At 41.4% G+C, this 13,048-nt stretch overlaps 1 protein-coding gene across 3 annotated transcripts in view; it reads right to left on the bottom strand.

The window, feature by feature from the left end:
• Window positions 1–13,048, bottom strand: part of BICDL1 (BICD family like cargo adaptor 1) — a 116,286-nt gene that overhangs the window by 89,072 nt on the left and 14,166 nt on the right. The window lies entirely within an intron of this gene.

A 13,048-nucleotide genomic window follows, 5' to 3' on the forward strand; every position in this document is an offset into this window, starting at 1 on the left:
GAGAGATGAGTCACATTCAACACTTAGATACATTATGTAAACAAAATGTATCTATTTCAGCTTCGGATGCGTCTGCAGAAATCTAAAGGAACTTTAAAGCCCTGTGTAACCCTTTCAATGCTGGTCTAGTAAAAAAAAATGCTGGTTGCATATAATATACTGTAAATAATGTTTTAGAGCAAAGTTGAAATGCAGGGTTATATTCCGCTTTAATATCTCTCTCAGTTCAGGTGTCCTTTAAGGCTATGTTCACAGTGTTGCATACACTGCAAAAGCAGGTTTGAAAGCAGGGGAAAAGTCACATTGTGCATAATAAAAGCAGTGCAACACTTATAGCAAAGCCTACAGTACATACAAAGTAACAAAGTATGCTGCACCTGTTAAACCACGTGTTATACGGTACCACACTGTGAATGTACCATTACAGTGTAAGGCTGTGTTCCCACTTAAGCCAAGAATGGACATTTTTTGTTCATTCTCCGCTCATAGCAAAACTGTCAGTGAATAGCTCCTATTTTATAAATAGGAGCTGCTCAAACCTGTCATTCTGCAATGGATTTGTGGAATGCGTTGCAGTAAGCAGGCCGCACTTCAGTGCAGTCTGAGATAATCCCAGAAAGGCAGATGCGTTCCCCCATATAGCCTATGGGAGTAACACATTGGCCCCGGGCTCCAGCAGGACCACAGCAGACCATTGGAGCAGACACTATGCTGTCCACTCCCGCTGGCCACACATGATCCAGCTACAAGTGGGAACACAGCCTAACTGCATCGCATTACCAATGTGATTATATTGTCTGACACAACGCCCCACTGTGAATGTAGACCTTCAGACAGACCTACAGTACATAAAGGATAATTACCTAGTCATACAACAATGTCAGAAGCATTCTGTAAGCATCATAACAAATTGTTTACTTTTATGACTTACCTTCAATTGGCGCCACTTAAAGAGAACCCGAGGTGGGTTTGCCAAATCATATTAGGACACAGGGGCAAGTTGTGTATAGAATGACCACCCTATGTGTCCTTTCATTGCTCCTCCAGCCCCCTCCCCCTGGCTCTGCTGTCCCCCAATAACAATAGTGCCAGGCTAGCGACACGCAGATTGTCACTAACCTGCTATTTACCTCGGATTCTTTTTAAAAGTTGTTGGCCACAGAAATATATGCTTGTTCTAGTCATGTCTATTTTAACAATACATGTGGAAATGTCATTTAAAGTAAACCTGAACTGAAAATAAGTTCCAGAGACAATTATTTGTATAGGTAATAGCAGTGGTATATAGATAGCTAACATTCTTATTTTAATTTTTGTTTCTTTAATCTCCAATAAAATAAGGGATTAAGTATTCCTCATCTGTCTCCAGATGCTTCTTGTGTGATGTGTGGAGAAGGGGCCCTGTGATTGTCTGCTCTGCACCCAGCCTACTCTATTACTCACACTTCGCAGACAATTCCCCGCAAGCGGTTTGCCGCACAATTGTGCGCTTTGCAGAGTGTTTTAGCTATCGTTTTTTTTTTTTAGCCATTGCATTCTATTGAGAACCGCATACGTTGTGCGGGAAAGTAATGCAGGTTGTATTTCTTTTTAGCTATGCAGAATCGCAGATGCCTCCTGAAAACGCATCAGCACCACAGACTATTATATGTGTTTCCGCATTCGCTTTTTCTCTGTGGCAAAACGCTGCGGACTTGCTCTAGTGTGACCTTTGCCTTACTGCAAGAAGTAAGAGTGTGCAGCAGTTACACCAATTCCAGTTTCTGAACTGACATCCTTGGGCCTGTAAACAAGGACACAACCTACAATAATAATAGTGTCTAAAAGAGTGGCTCAGTCATCTAAAATCAGTGTACTTAATTCCTTAATTAAAATTCCAATACCAACAAAATTCTTCGGGCATAGTGGAAAAACCCAGGGATTTGCCTTTATTCACCTTTGAATTCATTATACTATTCATCTTGAGGCTTTTCTTCTACTGCAGGAATTTAATTAAGTATAAACCATCCTGTTTTAATAGCAGGTGTTTCATAGTTCCTGTATTATCATACTGGGCTCAGTGTAAAATCCAGGATATGGTTACTGATTCAAACATTTTACTGTATTTAACGGCTATTTGTTTGTTAAAGCTAGGCCCCATTCACAGTGTTCTCTGTGAAAACATTACGTTGCATACAGTTAAGCATACAGTCAACTAAAATATGCTTTACTGTCATTGTTAAAATGTGCCTGTAGGGAAAAAAGTGGCCCAAATGGGTACTCCCAACAATAGAGGGATAAACCAGAGATTCCCCTCATCCTCCTCCATCAGCCTGTTCCAGCACTGCCATAGCCCCTGAACAAGCATGCAGCAGATCAGGTGTTTCTGACATTATTGTCAGATCTGACAAGATTAGCTGCATGCGTGTTTCTGGTGGTGTTCATACACTACTGCAGCCAAATAGATCAGCAGGGCTGCCAGGCAACTGGTATTGCTTAAAAGGAAATAAATATGGCAGCCTCCATATTCTTCTCACTTCAGTTGTCCTTTAAGACATGCGTTATACGTGCAGTGCGTGTGAATAACTCACTTCAATAGATCACACTACACCAGACACGTGAACGACTGTGAACGTCGCATAGGTTTAACAGTGCACTGCGATTTTCCACATTACAATACATCCATTACATCAAACCGCCCCACTGTGGGCAGAGCCTTAATCAACACCCATCTTTTTTTTTATTTGGCTAAAAAAGGAAAGTGTTTTTTTTTATAAAAATCAACCACAATACCCAAAAAAGTGCTCCCTGCTGCCTAAGCACATACACCCACCCACTATTAAACCAGAGGTCTCTGCCTCCCTGCCTATCTCTGCTGGGAAAAACATAGTTATGCTTACCTATCATGTAAAAAGGCACAGAAAAGTATCTGCACATATATTTCTATTTTCCTAAACACTTCACTATACCTCATCCCTCATTATCTTGCCTTGAGTCTATCTAGCTAGATAATAGCCACAATGATGATTATAGAGAAAAGTCAAATGTATCTGGAATACTCAGACAATTAAATAAATCTGAAAATGTGAAATTAATTAAGGGAAATAAAAACTTGAGATGCTAACATAATATTGCCCCTGTTTAACTCTCTAGTAAGGCCACATCTGGAATATGGAATTCAGTTCTGGTCACCACATTACAGGAAAGATATTGCAGTTTTAGAGCAGGTGCAGAGACGAGCAACAAAATTCACACGAGGGATGGAAGATCTCACCACAAGAAAGGTTAGATAAACTGGGTTTATTTAGTCTAGAGAAAAGACGCCTTAGAGGGGATCTAATTAACATGTATAAATACATCAGAGGGCAATATAAAAGCTTGGTGGATGAGCTTTTGGTCCCTAGGCCTTCTCAACGGACTAGAGGACATGATCTGCGCATGGAGGAAAAACGTACAGTAAGAGTGATTAAGATGTGGAATGCATTGCCACAGGAAGTCGTTATTGCAAACTCTATACCTGGGGGCTTAGATGCTTTCCTTACATTGAAAGACATCCATGGCTACAATTACTAGGTAATGCCTAATGATGTTGATCCAGGGATTTTATCTGATTGCCATCTGGAGTAGGGAAGGAATTTTTTTTCCCTTTTGGGGCTAATTGGACCATGCCTTGTAAGGGTTTTTTCGCCTTCCTAGGATCAACAGGGATATGTGAGGGAGCAGGCTGGGGTTGTACTTTGTTCTTTGGTTGAACTCGATGGACGTATGTCTTTTTTCAACCAAAATAACGATGTAACTATGTAACTATGTAATTTGTTGCTGGGAACATCACAGGCAACTATTTAGAAGACAACACCCAAGTTGTAATTTCAGTCGTGGGTGTGGGTGGGCACCCATGGAGAAATTACCTGTAAGCTTCTTAAAGAACATCTGACCTGAGAGAAATATGGAGGTTATTATACTTATTTACTTTAAAACAATACCAGTTTCCTGGCTGTCCTGCTGATTCTCAGCCTCAAAAACTTTGTCACAGACCCTGAACAAGCATATGCAGATCAGAGGTTTCTGACTCAAGTCAGACTGCAGGTGCAAGCTGCATGCGTGCTTCAGTTGTGTGATCCAGATACTACTGCAGCCAAAGAGATCAGCAGGATTGCCAGGCAAGTGGTATGGTTTAAAAGGAAATAAATATGGCAGCCACCATATCCCTCTCAGTTCAGGCATCTTTGAAACTTTTAGAATGATGACATTTCTCTTAAAGACCTCACCTTATTTAACCACCGGAGGGTTGTGGTCTCTTTGAACAGATACTCTTTAAATAATCAGCTCCTCAAACAGTCTACAAATCATGCAATTCTGGCATCTGGTTACATTGGTGGTAATTTTCAGGACTCTGCATATCGATTGGCAATTGTTGTGAGCTTCAGAAAAATTTTTTTACTATTAGATTTTATGAATGATTTTTCATTTTGATCAGATAACTCAGCTTGAATCATATTAAAAAATAAATAAATAAATAAAAATCAGCAGTTGTTCATAATAGGATTAAATAAATATATACAATATATACTGTATATATACATATATATATATATATATATATATATATATATATATATATATATATATATATATATATATAGTCAATTTTTATCTAGGCTTGGATCCATAAATACAATCTTTTGGGCAACTTATGGTTTGGTCTGGTTTAGGTGAACAGTTAGAGCTAATGTTAGGATTTTGTCTATAATAGGAGTAGGCAGAGGAAAATGGTTAGGATTATGACTATAGGTGAATGAAGAAGTAATATTTTGTACAGAGTTTATATCAAACTTAGGCAGAACAGAAGAGGAGGAAAGTGAAGCTAAGCAAAAGGGTTAACATAAGGGTATGTTGGAGGCCATGGTCTTTGTAGGGCAGATGCTCCAGTATATGTAGATATATATGATTGGGAGGGCTCCTTTCAATGTAAAAGGCAAAAACACTCACACAAAAATACAAAAATAGTGCTTTCATAAAATTCTTATCCGAGAATTCAATCTTCATGAACAACAGTGGGACACATCAATATCGTTCATGAAACTGACAAAATGTATACCGGTAATCTGCCTTGGCGTTCGATGTTCATTTTGGGCGACATATGCCCGTCATCAGGCCTCTGAATATATAAAAATTCTAAAAAATGAAGCTAACAAGATTCGGATTAAAATGCAATGTCATAGGAACAAATTAGAAGACACACACAACAAAGTCCCCAGATCAAGAATAAAATTAAAGACCGAAAAAGTTGTGAAAAAGACTTGGTATGTTATGCACAGAGCCCCAATAAATATAATGGCCCACAAACCAATAAAGAGAAAAGTACCAAGAACACAGAAATAGACAAAGAGACAAAGAAGAGTGTACCAAGTGGGCAAATAAATCAAAGACCCCACACTCAGTGAACGTATAAAATGATAATAGCATGAAAGGCGAGACCATATGGGGCAAAATGGTCCCCAATAGGAATGAAGAGTCAAAACAGACACCACCTAGTGTGACAGCTCAGCAGGAAATAGGGGGGCAGCATAGACATTTATACAAACCTCATGCACCCTGTCAGCAATCGAAACCAGATACTTTGCACAATTAATATAATAGTATATTAAGATAAGCATCTGAACCAGCCAGATGCAATCACACTTATTGAAAAACAACAACAGAAGTACAGTAAAGGGACCCATACACTGGTCGATTTCAGCCATCGATCGATCGATTTTATGGAATCAACCGATCGAAAATTGATTCTATCAAATATATCGATCGATCGATTTGCAGACGATTTCGATTGATTTGATCTGACAGGATGGAAAATCTAGGTCGATCTGCTGCTGGCAGCAGATCGATGGCCCATAGAGTTGCATTGGATCTATAATGGTCCAATAATGCATTTAGATCAATTTCCAATAGATTCCTTTCTGAAATCTATTGGAAATCTGTTCCTAGTGTGTGGCACACATCAGATTCCTGTCAGATTCGACTTGACAGCCATCTGACAGAAATCTATCTTATGGTCGAATCTGCTGCAAATCTATACGTTTATGGCCACCTTATGAATCTGGGCATACACGGCTTGATTTTGCCACTCGATCGATTCACCTCTCGATTGCGCAGGCAATTCTATTATCTTCCGCTTGTTTTTCTTATATTTTTGCACTGTCCCCAATGCAGACTCGAGCAACGAAACGATTGGCGGGAGATAGTATGTGTCGGAAATTATCTATCAAGCCATCTAAATTGCTCAAAATCGAGCCGTGTATTCCCAGCATTACACTCCAAGTGCCCCAGACATGGCAATTTGAATTTGCTCACCATATATATATACACACAAACACACAGGGATACGGGTCTGGTAAAAAAAAAAAAAAAATGAAGGCTGGACAGGTAATATACTGTAGCACAACAAAATAGGATTGTAAATAAGTGCTCCTCTACATAAATGATACAATTGGCAAATGCTTATGCCAAAGGATCTATTTCTAAATAACTGCTGCTCACGGAAAAATGCCAAAAAGAAAGCTCCCCTGCTGTGCAACTGTGTTTCTACGTTTATTCTCCTTTACAAAGGTTGTGTATACAGTATAACTTCAAGAAACGGGACCACTACATCTCCTTAGAAATTGTCTATTTGGAAATGGAATGCATTGTACACACACAGTACAATGTATGTATATGTAAAGCACGGTGTCCTCATCTAATGACAGATGGAAATTACTTTATCATCTCAGGCTTCAATCCTATTTTCATTGGCCTTGTTTCAGACTGAGAGTAGCTTTATTTCTAGACCTATAAATAGATTGCCTCAGAAAGGCTAATTTACTGAAGGATTAATTTTAAACCCAGCCTATGGTCACTTGACACACCTTGTAGAGGTCCAGAGGGGTTTTTCCAGTTTACTGAATTATGCCCAATGCTGTCCACACATCATTTGATGGCACTATTGAATCAATCAATTGAATCTATGCAAAATTAAACTGATACAAAATCCAATGCCTGTTCTACGTGGCTATGGGGATTCGGATGCAATGTCCAATAAAACGTTGCGGGCACTCATTTTTCCCTGCCCGCAAATCGGAAGCAGCCTGTTCATTTTACAGGCTGCGATTCTGCTTCCAAATTTGCGCTCGAAGACACGCTGCGAATAAGTAAGCGGAAACAAAGCCTAAAACATGCAAAGATCACTTTGGATTCTTTCGTGATTTTTTTTCTAAATCAAAAGCTTTAAGGGGGCCATACACTTATAGATTTGCAGCACATTCGACTATCAGATAGATTTCAGTCAGATGTCTGTCAAGTTGAATCTTACAGGAATCTATCTGATGTGTGCCACACACTAGGAACAGATTTTCAATAGATTTCAGAAAGAAATCTATTGGAAATCGATCTAAATGCATTATTGGACCATTAGATCCAATGCAACTCTATAGGCCATCGATCTGCTGCCAGCAGCAGATCGACCTAGATTCTCCATCCTGTTGGATAAATCAAATCGATTGAAATCGGCCGCAAATCGATCAATTGATTTGATAGAATCGATTTCTGATTGATTCCATAGAATTGATCGATTGATGGCTGAAATCGACCAATGTATGGGCCCCTACAGAAGATTGCACACAATTTTGTGACTTTCCCAAATCTAAACTTAACATTTAGCCTTTCAACAATGCCTAACGTTAATCTATCTTCCAGTCTAATGTTACAGCAGTGCACCCAGAGATGGATTAAGATGCAATGGGGCCCTAAACAAGGTAGTTGATTTGAGGCCCTCTTGTGTTCCTTTTGGGGAGCTAAAATAAAGAGAGGGGCCAGAGGAGGTGGCTGGTGGGCACCTTGACACCCACTAGGCCCCGTAACATCGACCCACTAGGCCCCTTGGACCCTAGACACACAGATGGGCCCCTTGACACCTGCCTAGGTTGCCTGGTGGATGATCCTGCTCTGAGTGCACCCCTTATGCTACACTTATAGAGAGTGGATACCTCCACAGAAAGACTCCCTCTGGTTCCGGGTATTCATTGTGTTATGGCTAGTTCTTTCTCCCCTGGGGTTACTGTGACCACAGTGAACACCTTTCACATGTGTATTCCGAGATTACCATCAGTCCCACCCCTTTCACCCACATACCGTTGTCATGAGCAGCAGATGCAGGGCGTGGGTACAAGAAATCCACCCCAGAAGGTGAACAACAAGCTCTTTTCGTAAGGAGATGTGTTTAACTCAGTACTTCCTCTAACCAATAAACTCTATCTTTCATCTAAGGGGATGTTGAGGCGAAGACACCTGACCCCTCTAACCGGAACTTTCCTTGGCCTTGCTAACCTCGGAAAAATATGATACTTACATCTCAGCACAGTAACTGTCAATATTGCCTGCCTAACGCATGCATCACGCGTATCAATTTTCTGATCAAATCTGCCGGGACTTTATTGCTCCATCATGTCCAATTGATCAATTTCAATCGATTTTGACCAAAAATCAATCAGGGGTATCAGACAGGTTGGAAAATATAGGTTGATCAGTGGAAGAGCAGGAGCAGTGGACGATCCATGGGCTATAGCTTGCGCAATGCATCAAACAGTGCAATTCTACGATTTAACTGATTTTCAATAGATTTCCTGCTAAAATCAATTGAGAATCCACACACAGCTTATTGAGAATCAATATGCTGTGTGTGGATGGGGGGGGGGGGGGGGTCCAAGATAAACTTTTACTCATTGCATAATTGTGTTCCTTTCATATAGTTTATAGGGCATTCCTCAAGCCAGATACTGTTTTTTGTTTTAATTTAATACTCTAATTCCCTATAAACTAAAAAAGCCTTGCCCACAGCTTCTCCAGAGATCCTTGGCACTCAGCCTTAGTAGCGAGGGCTTATGGGAGCTCAGTCTGGGCAGGAGGAGGTGGAGGTTACTAGCCAGAGATTTCAGAAACAGAGGGGAGGAGGAGAGGGGAGTGAAGTTTTCACAGGCTGAGGGCTGGAGATGCAGATCAGCTTGCCTATGTGTAATGTGACAAACAGAACATGGCTGCTGTCATTGTATCACAGGAATAAATAATCATAAACTGTTGAATCTGTTTGCAGCTAGATTTGCTGTGTAAACTATCTAAACTTTAGATAAGAATTTTCAGCCAATTTAACTAACCCAGGGTTTCTTCCAGCCGCCTGTATTCCTTCTGGTCCCTCACTGTCGATCTTCTCTCACCCCTGCTGTAGCTGTAGCCCTAGCTGTAGCACATGCACAGATTGATCTAGGAGGTTCACATGCAGCTTTCTGAGGGCTACAGTTGCTGCAGGACTGAGAACAGAACAACAGCAAGGGACCAGAACAACTACAGGAGGCAGGAAGAAGCCCAAGGTAAGTTAAATTGGCAGGAACATTTTCACTTTATATTTACTTTCAGTAAAAAATCCTTTGACAATTATATAATACCAAACATGTATTTGTGGTCAAACCTGACCATTTAGCTGCAATAGGGCTCAGAAGCATAATGGGCTGATCATTGTCTGGCTACATAATGATTCATACAATTAGCACAAAACAAGCATACAGTATAGTTAGCAATATATGCAGGGCCAGCCTTAGGTTTCACAGCGCCATGAGCGAAACCTGATTTTCATGCCCCCCCCCTTCATCCTCTCTTCGCGTGCACACACACACACACACACACACACACACAAGCCTTATGCAATTCACCTTTTTTCCGGAGATACCTCCTAGGACAGTGGTTCCCAACCTTTTTGAAGTCGTGACACATCACGCAAAATGCTCAGATCTCCGTGATACATCACATATGTATAATAGAAAAAATACTATTAATAACCACAAAATGGATGGAAAGAGTGCATTATCCTGAATAAACTTAAAAATGAAGGCTAGAACCTTTAAGGAATATTAATAAAAATCAGTGGGACAGTTAGCCCCCCCCCCCCCCAATTTGGAATGATATAGGAAGTCAGTTGTAGGTCTCCCTCCATAGATAGCCCGGCATAGGTGCCTCCAGTATAGGAAGTCAGTTGTAGGTCTCCCTTCATAGATAGCCCGGCGTAGGTGCCTCCAGTATAGGTAGCCAGGTGTTGGTGCCCTCAGTATAGGTAGCCAGGTGTTGGTGCCCTCAGTATAGGTAGCCAGCTATAAGTCCCCCAGTAAAGGAAATCAGGTGTAGATGCCCTCAGTATAGGTAGCCAGCTATAAGTCCCCCAGTAAAGGAAATCAGGTGCAGGCGCCCTCAGTATAGGTAGCTAGCTATAGGTGCCCCCTTGAAAGCCAGCACCCTGAACGACCGCTCCGGTTGCTCAGGTCAAAGGCCGGCTATGAATATATGTAGTTTGGGGAACTTTATGAAATCAGTTAATGTAGATTACAATTCTTACCACAATAAATGTTATTTTTGCAAGACAATTTCCTTTTGTGAATTTCAAACATTTAAGATTTTAGCATCCTTAAAATGAACCTGGAGTGAAAGAAAACACTGATGAGATGAAACAAGTGCATCTATCCTCCTACTCCTAAAAATTACTTTTTTAGTTTTTAGTTGGCACGACTAAGCAACTAAGCAATCAAACAACATCATTACACATATATCCTACCTAATAATAGGCAAGTGTTCCTGCGTCTGTCCGTGTGTCAGTGCTTTTTAGCACTGCGCATATGCAGGGACAAGACGCAGAGACAGTGCCGAGAGCCGGAGGAGGACAGGGCCAGAAGGGGCGGCCGCTTGTGCACGCACGGTGGGTGAGTGCACGCGCAAGACGCGCAGTTGGCGGCGTGCGCGCGCACGGCGGATTACTGACAGACCTAGCCCCTTTTTAAACGGGCTAAGGTCACTAGTGTGTATATAAAAAGACAAACCTTTTCAGAGATTAAAAAGAATGCATTAGAGTCAACAAAAATCTCTCAGAGTTGGAACACATTATACACCAAGCCCACATTGGCACTATAATCAGACCCACATTTTCTCAGAGCATTAGTTGGGTAGCCATACATCAAGCAACTTGGCGGCCAATCGACCATTCATTTCAATTATTACAATCGAATTGGATTAAAATCGGTGCCACCAGGTGCACGCCCCGACCACGAATGCGACCAATTTGTGGGACAAAAATTGGTTGCATTCTTGTTTGCGCATGCTGCAAGATGTTGCTCGATCGGGCGCGCGGCAGTAACGGCGTTCAGTTTGTTGAGGTAATGTATACACTTTACACGGGCACTGGGGGGACATTGACTTTAGGGGACAGCGTCGGGGAGGCGCACAAGGCAGATCTAGCAACCGTAGCAATATTTAAAAATGACTTTTTCTTTTAGATATCCAACAATTTTATTTCATGTTTAAAAACTTAAAGGGTCTCTGAGCAGTGAATAAAAACAAAATCGGAACTTACCTGGGGCTTTCTCCAGCCCACCGTAGGTCGGGAGGTCTCTCATCGTCCTTCTGGCTCCTCTCCCGGTCCCTCTGGAGAAATGGCACCCGGCGACACCAGGACCCGGAGAGGAGCCAGAAGGACGCCGAGGGACCTCCGACCCTCGGTGGGTGGGAGAAAGCCCCAGGTAAGTTCAGATTTTTTTTTTTTTTTTTTATAACTCTTTTATTTTCCGAAAGAGAAAGGTACAGACATAGTTAAAATTGTTTCCATTAAATACATAGACAAACTTGCTCTATAGAGGAACACAATAAAATCAACTGTGACTAACATAACTGTCTATGCATTTTTTTTTTCCATAATGTATTATTATAAAACTTCATGCCAATGTGAATAAATCCGATTCTCTTCTTTACATATCATTCCTCTCTCATGGCCAGAAAGCTTGGTTCCATTGAGATTTTGTTTTTAATCACTGCTCGGAGTCCCTTTAAAACATTGATTTAATGTTTTATTTTCTCTGCTCAATGTCTTCCCCTTGTGAAGTTGGCCCGCTGCGTGGCACGTGGTAACTGCAGTTCCACATAGTTCAATTCACAGAGGTGGGTCTAAAGGTGGCCACTAATGGCACAACCTTTTTCATCCAATTTTACCAAATCTATGTAGTATAAGGGTAAACTCAGTGAATATACTGAATGGATAATTTAGGCAGTTACCTTATATTACATAGAAATGGTAAGATTGGATGAAAAAGATTGTATCGTTAGTGGCCACCTTGAGGCCTGGTACGCACATTGCAATTCCCCCATCACATTGAAATGTCCAGTTTGTATCTGATCGAGAAAGGAATCGATTTTAAGATCCCTTTCTCCATCGGAAACAGGTTGGACATGTTGGAAATTATTAAACAATGGGAAAATTCCAGTTGATATTGTGTGTACCAGGCTTAACACACAGCCTATGTATAGACTTTAAAGTCACTAGGGAGGCAAGGCAGTGTCAGCAATCACTGTCAAACCTACCCTCTGTGACAAAATCTGCATCATTTCTAATTGCAGGGGGCCAGGTACAGACTGCAGCAGGTACTTTTTGGGTGCATGAAAAAGGGGCGCCAGGAAAAAAAAGGGCCCGGCTGGATAACGAATTGGTGCCAGTGGATAACAAAATCTCAATAATGATAAACTTTAACGAAGTTGGTTAACGATAATAAATACCGTTTTTAAAACAGACGGAAGGTTATAACGAAAAGATATTTTTGTTAAAAATCATTATGTAATTCAACAATACAGCTTAACCCAACCCTACTCTCACACAGAACCCTCCCCTGGTGTTGCCTAAACCTAACCACTCACCTGGTGGTGCCTAACCCTAACAACCTCCCCACCCCCTGTGGTGCCTAACCTCCCTGGTGGTGCCTAACCCTAACCACCCCCCCTGGTGGTGCCTAACCCTAACCACCCCACAGGTAATGCCTAAGCCTAACCACCCCCCGGGTGGTGCCTAACCCTAACTGCCCTCCCCTGGTGGTGCCTAACACTAACCACTCCCCCTGCAGAAACACCCTTACACACACAGAAAATATAATACCGAGTAGAGGAACAGACCATGCACAGAGGTACATGGATCCAGCATGATCATACCTCTGTTCTTAGCTTAGATAGCTATGCCTCG

Source organism: Hyperolius riggenbachi, chromosome 1 (assembly GCF_040937935.1).
Source record: "Hyperolius riggenbachi isolate aHypRig1 chromosome 1, aHypRig1.pri, whole genome shotgun sequence".
NCBI classification, from domain to species: Eukaryota; Metazoa; Chordata; class Amphibia; order Anura; family Hyperoliidae; genus Hyperolius; species Hyperolius riggenbachi.